Source organism: Pseudophryne corroboree, chromosome 1 (assembly GCF_028390025.1).
Source record: "Pseudophryne corroboree isolate aPseCor3 chromosome 1, aPseCor3.hap2, whole genome shotgun sequence".
NCBI classification, from domain to species: domain Eukaryota; kingdom Metazoa; phylum Chordata; class Amphibia; order Anura; family Myobatrachidae; genus Pseudophryne; species Pseudophryne corroboree.
This window is the reverse complement of record NC_086444.1, coordinates 1144697846-1144712435: the sequence shown is the minus strand read 5'-3', so window position 1 is coordinate 1144712435 and position 14590 is coordinate 1144697846.

Here is a 14590-nt window from a genome sequence, read left to right as displayed (position 1 = left end):
CACACTGTTGTGGTACCGAAGCCGGACGGCTCGGTGAGACCGATTCTAAATCTAAAATCTTTGAACACTTACGTACAGAGGTTCAAATTCAAGATTGAGTCACTCAGAGCAGTGATTGCGAACCTGGAAGAAGGGGACTACATGATGTCTCGTGACATCAAGGATGCTTACCTTCATGTCAAAATTTACCCTTCTCACCAAGGGTACCTTAGGTTTATGGTACAGAACTGTCACTATCAGTTCAGACGCTGCCGTATGGATGGTACACGGCACCCCGGGTCTTTACCAAGGTAATGGCCGAAATGATGATATTCCTTCGAAGGAAGTGAATTTTAGTTATCCCTTCCTTGGACAATTCCCTGATAAGGGTAAGATCCAGGGAACAGTTGGAGGTCGGTGTAGCACTATCTCAGGTAGTGTTGCGGCAGCACGATTGGATTCTCAATATTCCAAAATCGCACCTGGTTCCGACGACGTGTCTTCTGTTCCTAGGGATGATCCTGGACACAGTCCAGAAAAAGGTGTTTCTCCCGGAGGAGAAAGCCAGGGAGTTATCCGAGCTAGTCAGGAACCTCCTAAAACCGAGCCAAGTCTCAGTGCATCAATGCACAAGGGTTCTGGGTAAAATGGTGGCTTCCTACGAAGCAATCCCATTCGGCAGATTCCACGCAAGAACTTTCCAGTGGGACCTGCTGGACAAATGGTCCGGATCGCATCTTCAGATGCATCAGCGGATAACCCTGTCACCAAGGACAAGGGTGTCCCTCCTGTGGTGGTTGCAGAGTGCTCATCTTCTAGAGGGCCGCAGATTAGGCATTCAGGACTGGGTCCTGGTGACCACGGATGCCAGCCTGCGATGCTGGGGAGCAGTCACACAGGGAAGGAATATCCAGGGCTTATGGTCAAGCCTGGAGACATCACTTCACATAAATATCCTGAAGCTAAGGGACATTTACAATGCTCTAAGCTTAGCAAGACCTCTGCTTCAAGGTCAGCCGGTGTTGATCCAGTCGGACAACATCACGGCAGTCACCCACGTAAACAGACAGGGTGGCACAAGAAGCAGGAGGGCAATGGCAGAAGCTGCAAGGATTCTTCGCTGGGCGGAAAATCATGTGATAGCACTGTCAGCAGTATTCATTCCGGGAGTGGACAACTGGGAAGCAGACTTCCTCAGCACGACCTCCACCCGGGAGAGTGGGGACTTCACCCAGAAGTCTTCCACATGATTAAAAACTCGACAGGTATTGCGCCAGGTCCAGGGACCCTCAGGCAATAAGCTGTAGACGCTCTGGTAACACCGTGGGTGTACCAGTCAGGGTATGTGTTCCCTCCTCTGCCTCTCATACCCAAGGTACTGAGATTGATAAGATGGAGAGGAGTAAGCACTATATTCGTGGTTCCGGATTGGCCAAGAAGGACTTGGTAACCGGAACTTCAAGAGATGCTCACGGAGGATCCGTGGCCTCTACCTCTAAGAAGGGACCTGCTCCAGCAAGGACCCTGTCTGTTCCAAGACTTACCGCGGCTGCGTTTGACGGCATGGCGGTTGAACGCCGGATCCTGAAGGAAAAAAGGCATTCCGGATGAAGTCATCCCTATCCTGATCAAAGCCAGGAAGGATGTAACCGCAAAAACATTATCACCGCAATTGGCGAAAATATGTTGCGTGGTGCGAGGCCAGTAAGGCCCGACGGAGGAAATTCAACTGGGTCGATTCCTACATTTCCTGCAAACAGGACTGTCTATGGGCCTGAAATTGGGGTCCATTAAGGTTCAAATTTCGGCCCTGTCAATTTTCTTCCAAAAAGAACTAGCTTCAGTCCCTGAAGTTCAGACGTTTGTAAAAGGGGTACTGCATATACAGCCTCCTTTTGTGCCTCCAGTGGCACTTTGGGATCTCAATGTAGTTTTGGGTTCCAAAAGTCACATTGGTTTGAACCACTTAAATCTGTGGAGATAAAATATCTCACATGGAAAGTGGTCATGCTGTTGGCCCTGGCCTGGGCCAGGCGCGTGTCAGAATTGGCGGCTTTATCCTGAAAAAGCCCTTATCTGATTTTCCATTCGGACAGGGCGGAATTGAGGACTCGTCCTCAGTTTCTCCCCAAGATGGTTTCAGCGTCTCACCTGAACCAACCTATTGGTGGTGCCTGCGGCTACTAGGGACTTGGAGGCCTCCAAGTTGCTAGACGTTGTCAGTGCCCTGAAAATATATGTTTCCATGACGGCTGGAGTCAGGAAATCTGACTCGCTGTTTATCCTGTGTGCACCCAACAAGCTGGGTGCTCCTGCTTCTAAGCAGACTATTGCTCGTTGGATTTGTAGTACAATTCAGCTTGCACATTCTGTGGCAGGCCTGCCACAGCCAAAAATCTGTAAATGCCCACTCCACAAGGAAGGTGGGCTCATCTTGGGCGGCTGCCCGAGGGGTCTCGGCTTTACAACTTTGCCGAGCAGCTACTTGGTCAGGAGCAAATACGTTTGTAAAATTCTACAAAATTGATATCCTGGCTGAGGAGGACCTGGAGTTCTCTCATTTGGTGCTGCAGAGTCATCCGCACTCTCCCGCCCGTTTGGGAGCTTTGGTATAATCCCCATGGTCCTTACGGAGTCCCCAGCATCCACTTAGGACGTTAGAGAAAATAAGAATTTATTTACCGATAATTCTATTTCTCATAGTCCGTAGTGGATGCTGGGCGCCCATCCCAAGTGCGGATTGTCTGCAATACTTGTACATAGTTATTGTTACAAAAATCGGGTTATTATTGTTGTGAGCCATCTTTCAGAGGCTCCTCTGTTATCATGCTGTTAACTGGGTTCAGATCACAGGTTATACGGTGTGATTGGTGTGGCTGGTATGAGTCTTACCCGGGATTCAAAATCCTTCCTTATTGTGTACGCTCGTCCGGGCACAGTATCCTAACTGAGGCTTGGAGGAGGGTCATAGGGGGAGGAGCCAGTGCACACCAGATAGTCCTAAAGCTTTCTTTAGATGTGCCCAGTCTCCTGCGGAGCCGCTATTCCCCATGGTCCTTACGGAGTCCCCAGCATCCACTACGGACTATGAGAAGTAGAATTATTGGTAAGTAAATTCTTATTATAATTTCCTTCATAGGTACACTTCAACTGTGAGAGACAGAATCTGGAGAAGAAAAAAAAAACCCAGGAAATCACATTGTATGATTTTTAAACAATTTACCTGTATATTCTTGTGGAAAGTAAATATTTGGACACCTTCCAAGCAGCAAGATTTCTGGCTCTCACAGACCTGTTTCTTCTTCTTTAAGAAGCTCTTCTATCCTCCACTCGTTACCTGTATTAATGGCACCTGTTTGAACTGGTTATCTGTATAAAAGACACCTGTCCACACCCTCAAACAGTCAGACTGCTACCTCTCCACCATGGCCAAGACCAAAGAGCTGTCTAAGGACACCAGATATAAAATTGTAGAGCTGCACAAGGCTGGGATGAGCTACTCGACAATAGGCAAGCAGCTTGGTGAGAAGAGATCAACTGTTGGCGCAATTATTAAAAAATGGAAGAAATACAATATAACTGACAATCTCCCTCGACCTGGGGCTCCATGCAAGATCTCACCCCATGGGGTATCAATGATCTTGAGAACGGTGAGGAATCAGCCCAGAACTACATGGGAGGACCTGGTCAATGACCTCAAGAGAGCTGGGATCACAGTCACAAAGGTTACCATTAGTAACACACTACGTCGTCAGGATTGAAATCCTGCAGCGCCCGAAAAGGTCCCCATGCTTAAGCCAGCAGATGTCCAGGCCCGTCTAAAGTTTGCCAGTGACCATCTGAATGATCCAGAGGAGGATTGGGAGAATGTAATGTGGTCAGATGAGAGCAAAATCAAACATTTTGGTATAAACTCCACTCACCGTGTTTGGAGGGAGAAGAATGATGAATGACATCCCAAGAACACCATACCCACTGTGAAGCATGGGGGTGGAAACATCATGCTTTGGGGCTGATTATCTGCGAAGGAGACAGGATGACTGATCCGTATTAAGGAGAGGGTGAATGGGGCCATGTATCGTGAGATTTTGGGCAAAAACCTCCTTCCCTCAGTAAGAGCATTGAAGATGGAACGTGGCTGGGTCTTCCAGCATGACAATGACCCCAAACACACCGCTCGGGCAACCGAGTGGCTCCGTAAGAAGATCTGCATGGAAGAGTGGGACAAAATATCTGCTACAGTGTAAAACCTGGCCAAGAACCTACAGGAAACATTTGACCTCTGTAATTGCCAACCAAGGTTATATTACAAAGTATTGAGTTAAACTTTTTGATTGTCCAAATATTTATTTTCCGCAAGAATATACAAATAAATTGTTTAAAAATCATACAATGAGGGTAATTCCAAGTTGATCGCAGCAGGAATTTTTTAGCAGTTGGGCAAAACCATGTGCACTGCAGGGGGGGCAGATATAACATGTGCAGAGAGAGTTAGATTTGGGTGTGGTGTGTTCAATCCATACTTGCCTACATTCTATTTCTCCTCTCCGGGAGAAGCCCGGAGAGGAGATGCTGCAGGAGTATTCGGGGGGGCGGGGCCGGACTGTGACATCGCTAAGCCCCGCCCCTGCATCGGGAAATTCCGCGATTCGCGGGTCCGCGGGAAGGGGGCGGGGCTAAAATGACGCGATTTGCGTCATTTTAACCCCTTCTCCACCCGACGGACCCGCGAATACGGGAGATTTTTTCTCCATTCTGCTCGCATCACTAGGGTGCGAGCAGGATGCGGGAGACCTGCCCACTCTTCCGGGGGTGCGGGGGGCTACCCCAAAAAACGGGAGCCTCCCGCAGCTTCCGGGAGAGTAGGTAAGTATGGTTCAATCTGCAATCTAATTTGCAGTGTAAAAATAAAGCAGCCAGTATTTACCCTGCACAGAAACAAAATAACCCACCCAAATCTAAATCTCTCTGCACATGATATATCTGCCTCCCCTGCAGTGCACATGGTTTTGCCCAACTGCTAAAAAATGTCCTGCTGCGATCAACTTGGAATTACCCCCCTTGTGATTTCCTGGGGGGTTTTTTCTCCAGATTCTGTCTCTCACAGTTGAAGTATACCTATGATGGAAATTACAGACATCTCTCATCTTTTTAAGTTTGTCAACTTGCACAATCGGTGTATACGGACCCCCACCAGTATAAAAATGTAAAATTATAGCGGGGCCGAAGCGCGCAGAGAAGGGGGCGTGGCTTAGCCCTCACAACTCGATACAGCACCATTTTCTCCTCACAGAGATGCTAAAGCACTGTTAGACAGCTAGCAGTGAAAAACGAGGGGGGGCACAGTGATTTAGTGCGATTATAAGTGAAAAATGTAGCACTATATACTATAATGTGCGTGTAGTAAATGAGTTGTAAATAAGTTTCTGTGTTTTCCCTGTCAGATATACCCATTATGGCTTTCTAGTATACATGTGTCGACATGTGTGAGTGCTCTGCCGCAAAACAGCTATGGGAATCCCTGTCGGCATTGCCGACTCCTGATGGTACTTTATTCAGTAGATGAAGTGTCAGCAGGTCGGTAGTGGTATGCTTATTCAAAAGTAAATACTGTATGGGAGACACAGTAGTATGTGGGTGACCCTGTCGGCACCAACTGTTATTACTGTATACCTGTGTATATATATATATATATATATATATATATATATATATATATATGGTACGGTTCCATTGGCCTGTTGCTCGAGCACAGATGTGATTGTATTTGTGGGGGAGTGATATTAAAATTATGTGTATATACTTCCCTCAGACCCCTCGGGGTCGCAAGAATGTTATTTTGCCTGGTTACTACTCCCTGTTGTCGACGAATACTATGTTTTATGTCGACCGTAAGGTTTCCTGGTTAGATCCACAACTTGGGCATTCTGTACACATACACATTCAGAACACATTAATGTCACTAGGGGCCCTGCGGTTCCGGACAAGATACTTATATGTATGATATATATATATATATATATATATATATATATATATATATATATAGGATATGTGTATATATTAGTGATGTGCACCGGACATTTTTCGGGTTTTGTGTTTTGGTTTTGGATTCGGTTCCGCGGCCGTGTTTTGGATTCGGACGCGTTTTGGCAAAACCTCCCTGAAAATTTTTTGTCGGATTCGGGTGTGTTTTGGATTCGGGTGTTTTTTTTACAAAACCCCCTCAAAAACAGCTTAAATCACAGAATTTGTTGGTCATTTTGATCCCATAGTATTATTAACCTCAATAACCATAATTTCCACTCATTTCCAGTCTATTCTGAACACCTCACACCTCACAATATTATTTTTAGTCCTAAAATTTGCACCAAGGTCGCTGGATGACTAAGCTAAGCGACCCAAGTGGCCGACACAAACACCTGGCCCATCTAGGAGTGGCACTGCAGTGTCAGACAGGATGGCACTTCAAAAAAATAGCCCCTAAACAGCACATGATGCAAAGAAAAAAAGAGGCGCAATGAGGTAGCGGTGTGACTAAGCTAAGCGACCCAAGTGGCCGACACAAACACCTGGCCCATCTAGGAGTGGCACTGCAGTGTCAGACAGGATGACACTTCAAAAAAATAGTCCCCAAACAGCACATGATGCAAAGAAAAAAAGAGGCGCAATGAGGTAGCTGTGTGACTAAGCTAAGCGACCCAAGTGGCCGACACAAACACCTGGCCTATCTAGGAGTGGCACTGCAGTGTCAGACAGAATGGCACTTCAAAAAAATAGTCCCCAAACAGCACATGATGCAAAGAAAAAAAGAGGCGCAATGAGGTAGCTGTGTGACTAAGCTAAGCGACCCAAGTGGCCGACACAAACACCTGGCCCATCTAGGAGTGGCACTGCAGTGTCAGACAGGATGGCACTTCAAAAAAATAGTCCCCAAACAGCACATGAAGCAAAGAAAAAAGGAGGCGCAATGAGGTAGCTGTGTGACTAAGCTAAGCGACCCAAGTGGCCGACACAAACACCTGGCCCATCTAGGAGTGGCACTGCAGTGTCAGACAGGATGGCACTTCAAAAAAATAGTCCCCAAACAGCACATGAAGCAAAGAAAAAAAGAGGCGCAATGAGGTAGCTGTGTGACTAAGCTAAGCGACCCAAGTGGCCGACACAAACACCTGGCCCATCTAGGAGTGGCACTGCAGTTTTCTAGCGAGAGGATGAGTGCTTCCATCCTCATGTGAAGCTGAACCAGTAGCCATGAACATAGGCCAGGGCCTCAGCCGTTCCTTGCCACTCCATGTCGTAAATGGCATATTGGCAAGTTTACGCTTCTCCTCAAACGCTTTTAATTTTGATTTTTGGGTCATTTTACTGAACTTTTGTTTTTTGGATTTTACATGCTCTCTACTATGACATTGGGCATCGGCCTTGGCAGACGACGTTGATGGCATTTCATCGTCTCGGCCATGACTAGTGGCAGCAGCTTCAGCACGAGGTGGAAGTGGATCTTGATCTTTCCCTATTTTACCCTCCACATTTTTGTTCTCCATTTTTTAATGTGTGGAATTATATGCCAGTGTCAATAGCAATGGCCTACTACTATATATACTGCGCACAACTGAAATGCACCACAGGTACTGATGGATAGTGTACTTGACGACACAGAGGTAGGTAGAGCAGTGGCCTACTGTACCGTACTGCTATATATTATATACTGGTGGTCAGCAAACTGTGCAAAACTGAAATGCACCACAGGTATGGATGGATAGTATACTTGACGACACAGAGGTAGGTAGAGCAGTGGCCTTCTGTACCGTACTGCTATATATTATATACTGGTGGTCAGCAAACTGTGCAAAACTGAAATGCACCACAGGTATGGATGGATAGTATACTTGACGACACAGAGGTAGGTAGAGCAGTGGCCTACTGTACCGTACTACTATATATTATATACTGGTGGTCAGCAAACTGTGCAAAACTGAAATGCACCACAGGTATGGATGGATAGTATACTTGACGACACAGAGGTAGGTAGAGCAGTGGCCTTCTGTACCGTACTGCTATATATTATATACTGGTGGCCAGCAAAATTATGCACTGTACTCCTACTATATACTACAATGCAGCACAGATATGGAGCGTTTTTCAGGCAGAGAACGTATAATACTGGTGGTCACTGGTCAGCAAAACTCTGCACTGTACTCCTCCTATATAATACTGGTGGTCCCCAGTCCCCACAATAAAGCAGTGTGAGCACAGATATATGCAGCACACTGAGCACAGATATGGAGCGTTTTTCAGGCAGAGAACGTTTAATACTGGTGGTCACTGGTCAGCAAAACTCTGCACTGTACTCCTCCTATATAATACTGGTGGTCCCCAGTCCCCACAATAAAGCAGTGTGAGCACAGATATATGCAGCACACTGAGCACAGATATGGAGCGTTTTTCAGGCAGAGAACGTAAAATACTGGTTGTCACTGGTCAGCAAAACTCTGCACTGTACTCCTCCTATATAATACTGGTGGTCCCCAGTCCCCACAATAAAGCAGTGTGAGCACAGATATAGGCAGCACACTGAGCACAGATGTGGAGCGTTTTTCAGGCAGAGAAAGTATAATACTGGTGGTCACTGGTCAGCAAAACTCTGCACTGTACTCCTCCTATATAATACTGCTGCTCCCCAGTCCCCACAATAAAGCAGTGAGCACAGATATTTGCAGCCACCTGAATAAAACTGAGAGGACGCCAGCCACGTCCTCTCACTATCATTTCCAATGCACGAGTGAAAAATGGCGGCGACGCACGGCTTCTTATATAGAATCCGAATCTCGCAAGAATCCGACAGCGGGATGATGACGTTCGGGCGCACTCGGGTTAACCGAGCAAGGCAGGAAGATTCGAATCTGCCTCGGAACCGTGTAAAATGGGTGAAGTTCGGGGGGGTTCGGATTCCGACGAACCGAACCCGCTCATCACTAGTATATATGTGTATTAAAATATGTATATTCATATTACAATTTCTAATGAATGCTGAAGTAAAATTATTCCTTCTCATGTGCTGGTCGCTCTGTTGATAAAGCTCTAGGTCAGCCGTGACGAGATGGTCTCAAACTCTCACGAGGAGTCCGAGTGTTTATTATTTTCCCGCCGCGGATAAAATAAAGTGAATGTCAACCCCTGGTCTGCTCGGGGTCCTGTCACAAAGGATCGTATACAGGAAGCTAAGTGATATTTTAATTATATGCTTTCATGATATTTGCATTACATACGCATGGGGGAGTGCTTGTATTCAGAAATGGTCGGTTACCTTGGCATCTGATAGAATTATCCTAGAGAGATCCACTGCATGTCGCTGGATCTATCTTGCTGGAGCCCACATCGGTGGGAACTCTTCTAATACTCTTCAGTCAGTCCTGGAATGGACTTGGACCAGTGAGTTAAAAATAGAATCCAAAGGGGGACATACTGGAGTTTCCAGTTGATTCCCCTCACTGATTTTTTAGATCCTGGTGTCCATGCATCCAGGTCTCCGAGGCTGGGGAGCCGTCTTTCCGGGGGGAGAATTTCCAGGGGAAAAGGTCAAGCTGGGAAGCTTGTCTGCAATAAGCATTCTTGAATTAAGAGCTATTTTCAAACTAACATCTTCTTCGTGATCGGCCCGTCTTAATTCTGTCGGACGACTTAACAGGAACAAGGAGCAAAGCGGCAATGGCAGAAGCCGCAAACGTTTTCCGATGGGCGGAAAGACAGATAACCGCCATATTAGCAGTCTTCGTTCTGGATGTAGACGATGGAGAAATAGATTTCCTCTGCAGACGCGATCTCCATCCGGGAGAAATAGAGTCATCATCGAGAAGTTTTCACAGAAGTGACAAGTCTTTGAGGAGTGCCTCAAATGGACATGATGGCGTCTCGTCTCAACAAGAGACCTCAGGGATATTGTTCCAGGTCAAGGGACACTCAAGCTATAGCAGTGGACGCCCTCGTGACACCTTGGGTGTTTTCAGTCGGTCTATGTGTCCCCTCCACTTTCACTCTTTCTGAAGGTGATAAACGTAAAAAGAACAAAGGTTCAGGCGGTCCTCATTGTTTCGGTCTTGCCAAGGAGGGCTTGGTATCCAGATCTTCCAGATTTACTTATAGAAGATCCCTGGCCTCTTCCTCTACGAGAGGTCCTGTTACAGCCAGATCCGGGCGTGTATCAAGACTTACCGCTGCTGCGTTTGACGGCGTGGTGGTTGAACGCCATATCCTAGCCCGAAAGGGTATTCCCAGTGAAGTCATTCCCACACTTCTTCAGGCTAGAAAAGAAGTAACGGCAAAGCATTACCACCGTATTTGGAGAAAATATGTGTCTTGGTGTGAATCCAAGAAGGCTCCTACGGAAGAATTTCAGCTGGGTCGTTTTTCTCCGTTCTTTGCAAGCAGGTGTGGATACAGGCCTAAAGTTAGGCTCCATTTCAGTGCAGTTTTTGGCCTTATAATTTTTCTTTCAAAAAGAATTGGCCACTTTTCCGGAAGTTCAGACTTTTGTGAAAGGAGTGCTGCACATTCAACCTCCATTTCGGCCCCCATTGGCACCGTGGGACCTTGACGTGGTGTTGCAGTTTCTTATGTCACACTGGTTGGTACCTTTATGAAAGGTTGTGTTAAAATTTCTCTCTTAGAAAGTGGTCATGCTATTGGCCTTGGCGTCCGCAAGGCGGGTGTCGGAAGTAGCGGCTTTGTCTCACAATAGCACCTGTTTGATCTTCCATGTGGATAGAGCGGATATGAGAACTCGGAAATTTCACAGAAACCAGCCTATTTTGATGCCTGTGGTTACTTAAGCATTGGCTGATTCAAAGTCTCTCGATGTAGTCAGGGCTTTGAATATTTATGTCGCCAATTCGGCTCAGATTGGGGAAACAAAGGCTCTGTTGTCCGGTATGCTCCCAGCGTAATTTGGGCGCCTGCTTCTATGCAGTCTGTTACACGCTGGATCTGTGATATGATTCGGCATGCTCGTTCTACGGCTGGATTGCCGTTACCGAAGTCGGTGGAGACCCATTCTACTAGGAAGATGGGCTCTTCTTGGGCGCATGCCCGAGGAGTCTCGGCGGTTAAACTACTTGGTCAGGTTCAAACACTTTTGTTAAGTTCTACAAGTTTGATACCCTGGCTGATGGGGACCTCATGTTTGCTCAATCGGTGCTGCAGAGTCGTCCGCACTCTCCCGCCCGGTCTGGAGCTTTGGTATAAACCCCATGGTCCTTACGGAGTCCCCAGCATCCTCTAGGACGTATGAGAAAATAGGATTTTAATACCTACCGGTAAATCCTTTTCTCAGTCCGTAGAGGATGCTGGGCTCCGGTCCCAGTGCGTACTGTGTCTGCAGTTATTGGTTATGGTTACACTCTTGTGGTGTTTGTTTTCATTCAGGCTGTTGCTGATGTTGTTCATGCCATGGCATGCGGTATCTTATTATTGGTTGTGTTGACACACAGGTTGTGTTACATATTCTTTCAGCATGTGGCTGTATATTTTTCATGTCGTTGGCTGGTGTTCTATTTTATGCCACGTTCTGCGGCATGTTCGAGGTGTGAGCTGGTATGACACTCACAGTGTTTACACAATAAATTCTTTCCTCGAAATGTCCGTCTCCCTGGGCACAGTTCTCTAACTGGAGTCTGGAGGAAGGGCATAGAGGGAGGAGCCAGTTCACACCCATTCAAAGTCTTATAGTGTGCCCATGTCTCCTGCGGATCCTGTCTATACCCCATGGTCCTTACGGAGTCCCCAGCATCCTCTACGGACTAAGAGAAAAGGATTTACCGGTAGGTATTAAAATCCTATTTCTTCTTCTATCCCTTTAGTAAACTCTTACAGAGGTGGTATTCATGTGACCGGCAGTTGGGAGACTGATGGTCACATGACCTCCACCAAAATCCTGCCCCCTCACTATCCCGATGGTCGGCATGCCGACCAACAGGGACTATTTCCACTCGTGGGTGTCCACGACACCCATAGAGTGGGAATAGAAACCGTGGCAACCGCAGGTCGCCTCCGAGCCCGCAAGGGGCTTGCTGCACTCGCCCCTCCCCGCCGGGATCCCAGCATCGGTATGCTGACCGGCGGTCTCCTGACCGCCTGGCAGCCATACTACACCCTTTTACACTACAGTAGCATTGTCTTTCCTCAGCTCTCATGTTAAAGCCGCTTGTTTTTTTTTCTGCCTATCTCCCCCACTGACACTTTCCCTTCATGTTCCAGTGAGCCCTTTCAACCCAGTTTACTCCCTTTAATCCTTCCTACAGAGACCTCTCATACCCTCTGCTTCTCCTCTTCACCTTCTCCCAGTCATCCTCTCCATCTTCCAATGCCTCACCCTGGCACCCACTGCTTCTCCCTCTCACCTTTTTCCTGTCACCCATTGCCTCTCCCTTTCACCAACTCTCCATCTACCTGTCGTCCTCTGCCTCATTCCCATCATCCTCTGCCTCATCGCCGTCATCCTTTACTTCACCCACTGTCTTGGGGCATATTGTGAACTTGGGGTGGGATGGAGAAGGGGGGCCCAAAGTATAGTTTTGCACCTGGGCCCACCACTCACAAGCTCCGCCACTGCTGGCACTGTCACCAATTTAGGATTTTTTTTATATATTTCTTTTCAAAAGTAACATGCCACCACATGCTGGCCAAGCCCCTTTTTCAGTACAGTGGAGGGGGGGGTGGGGGGAAGGCGCCAAAACATACCCTTGCTCCAGGCACCATGGCACCTAGCTACACCTCTGATTATATGTATTTATCTACTATATAAAAGTGAAAATTTGGCCTTCTGTATTTCTTTCTATACAAATCCACAGTTTACAAGCGAAGAACGTGAAATTTGGCATACGAACGTATTAAAACACGCCGGAGGCAAATAAAAAATAAAAAATCCCTAGCACCCCTAGGGGGCGGGACAGCAGCACACCGAAGAAAGCGGTCGCAGCGGCGACTGCAAGAAGATTGACAGAAGGAAGGTGGATCCGGGCGGCAACTCACAATTTTCGGGGAGTGGTGAGTCCAACTCAGGCGTGTCAAGGCGTTTGGAGGGCAGATGTCTGACGTCATTTCCGGGACCTGCATCGCTAGATCGATCGCACAGGGTAAGTAACTCTTACCATGGTCTCCTTTTACAGGAAACTGTTTTTGCATAGCAGGGCTGCACAAGCGTTCGCAGGCTATGCAGAAACACACTCACCCATAGGCGGCGTCTAGGACATGCATGATATGTCAGTGATGACAGGGCTGCATGTGGCAGGGCCAGTGACATGATGTGAGGAGGGGAATGCAGGTAGCACAAACCCACACACTGAGAGTTATATAGTGGAAGTAGCACGGTCCCCCAGCAGCACAGAGCATATCAGGAGATACATAATGTGCTGCGCTATATAAGAAACTGTACAAAAAGATAATTTCACAGGGGCACTGACATGATGTGAGAAGGGGAATTGTGGCAGCAGGAAGCCACAGACTGAGAGTTGTATAGTGGGAAGAGCAGGGTCCCTTGGGGGACCAAAAAGGGGTCTGGCCACTACACAAAGTGCATCAGGGAAGCAAGATATGCCTATAAAAAAAGGCAGTTCTGCGCATGATCGCCTATCATCCGAACATGCAGGTCATTCAAGGGCAAACCGTGACGATATCACTCATGGAGCACATCGTCTAGTGTGTACCCAGCTTTACTCTCTCTGCACATGTTACATCTGCCTCACCTGCAGTGCAGCATTTTTTTCCCAGTTGCAAAGTTACCTGCTCTTTTATGTTTTGCTCCAAACTCTGAATCAGCCTCACAATTTGTCATCCTAAATTTGCGGCAATCAGCCAAGGTTATGATCCTTAGCGCTGGAACAACATTTTTTTTAAGTTTTATTATTGTATTGGTAAACTTTTTTTTTTATAGATTAGCAAGGCCTGTGCCAGTATTCACATCAACTTACCGGCATGTTTACAGTTACAACACCCACTATGGGCGGGATTTATTAATACTGATTGCAGGCTAACGCCTGTCATTGCAACGATGCTAATCGCATAGCGTATATTCATGCAGGGGCGGATCAGGTTCCGCTCGGCTGGCTCAGATGTGCCCGCACCCCTATTATTATTATTACTACCTACTACAATGCTGCGTCTGCAGCGCAGGATCAGTGGTTTTTGCCGCGCTTGCTGTAAGGAAGAGGAGTCGGGCCACAAGGAGGCTAATGCGGCAGGTGTCTCAGCACACCCACCACCCCATTCAGTGACTGCCACTGTCGGAGGTCGTATTGCCAGGCGCCCACGGTAATGCTTAGCTAGCGGTGTGCCTGGCGGCAGCTTACCTAGCTCTCCTCATGTTCATGTCCCCGGCCAGCCCAGCCTCCTGCACTCTGCCCCAGCCTGTAAACAAGAGAGCCTGCAGTGACAGTCCCGGGCCAGCGCCACCGCTTGCCTCCCGCCTCTGCATATGAGGGGAATGGGAGCGCGTCTGTAGCTGCATCTATCAGCAAATAGCTGCCCCGTGTCCCGCTGCCGCCAGGAGTCCCGCTGTGAATGCAGGAGAATGGGACTCCTGCTGACGGGGTGTGGAGCGCTGTCGGAGGTTGCT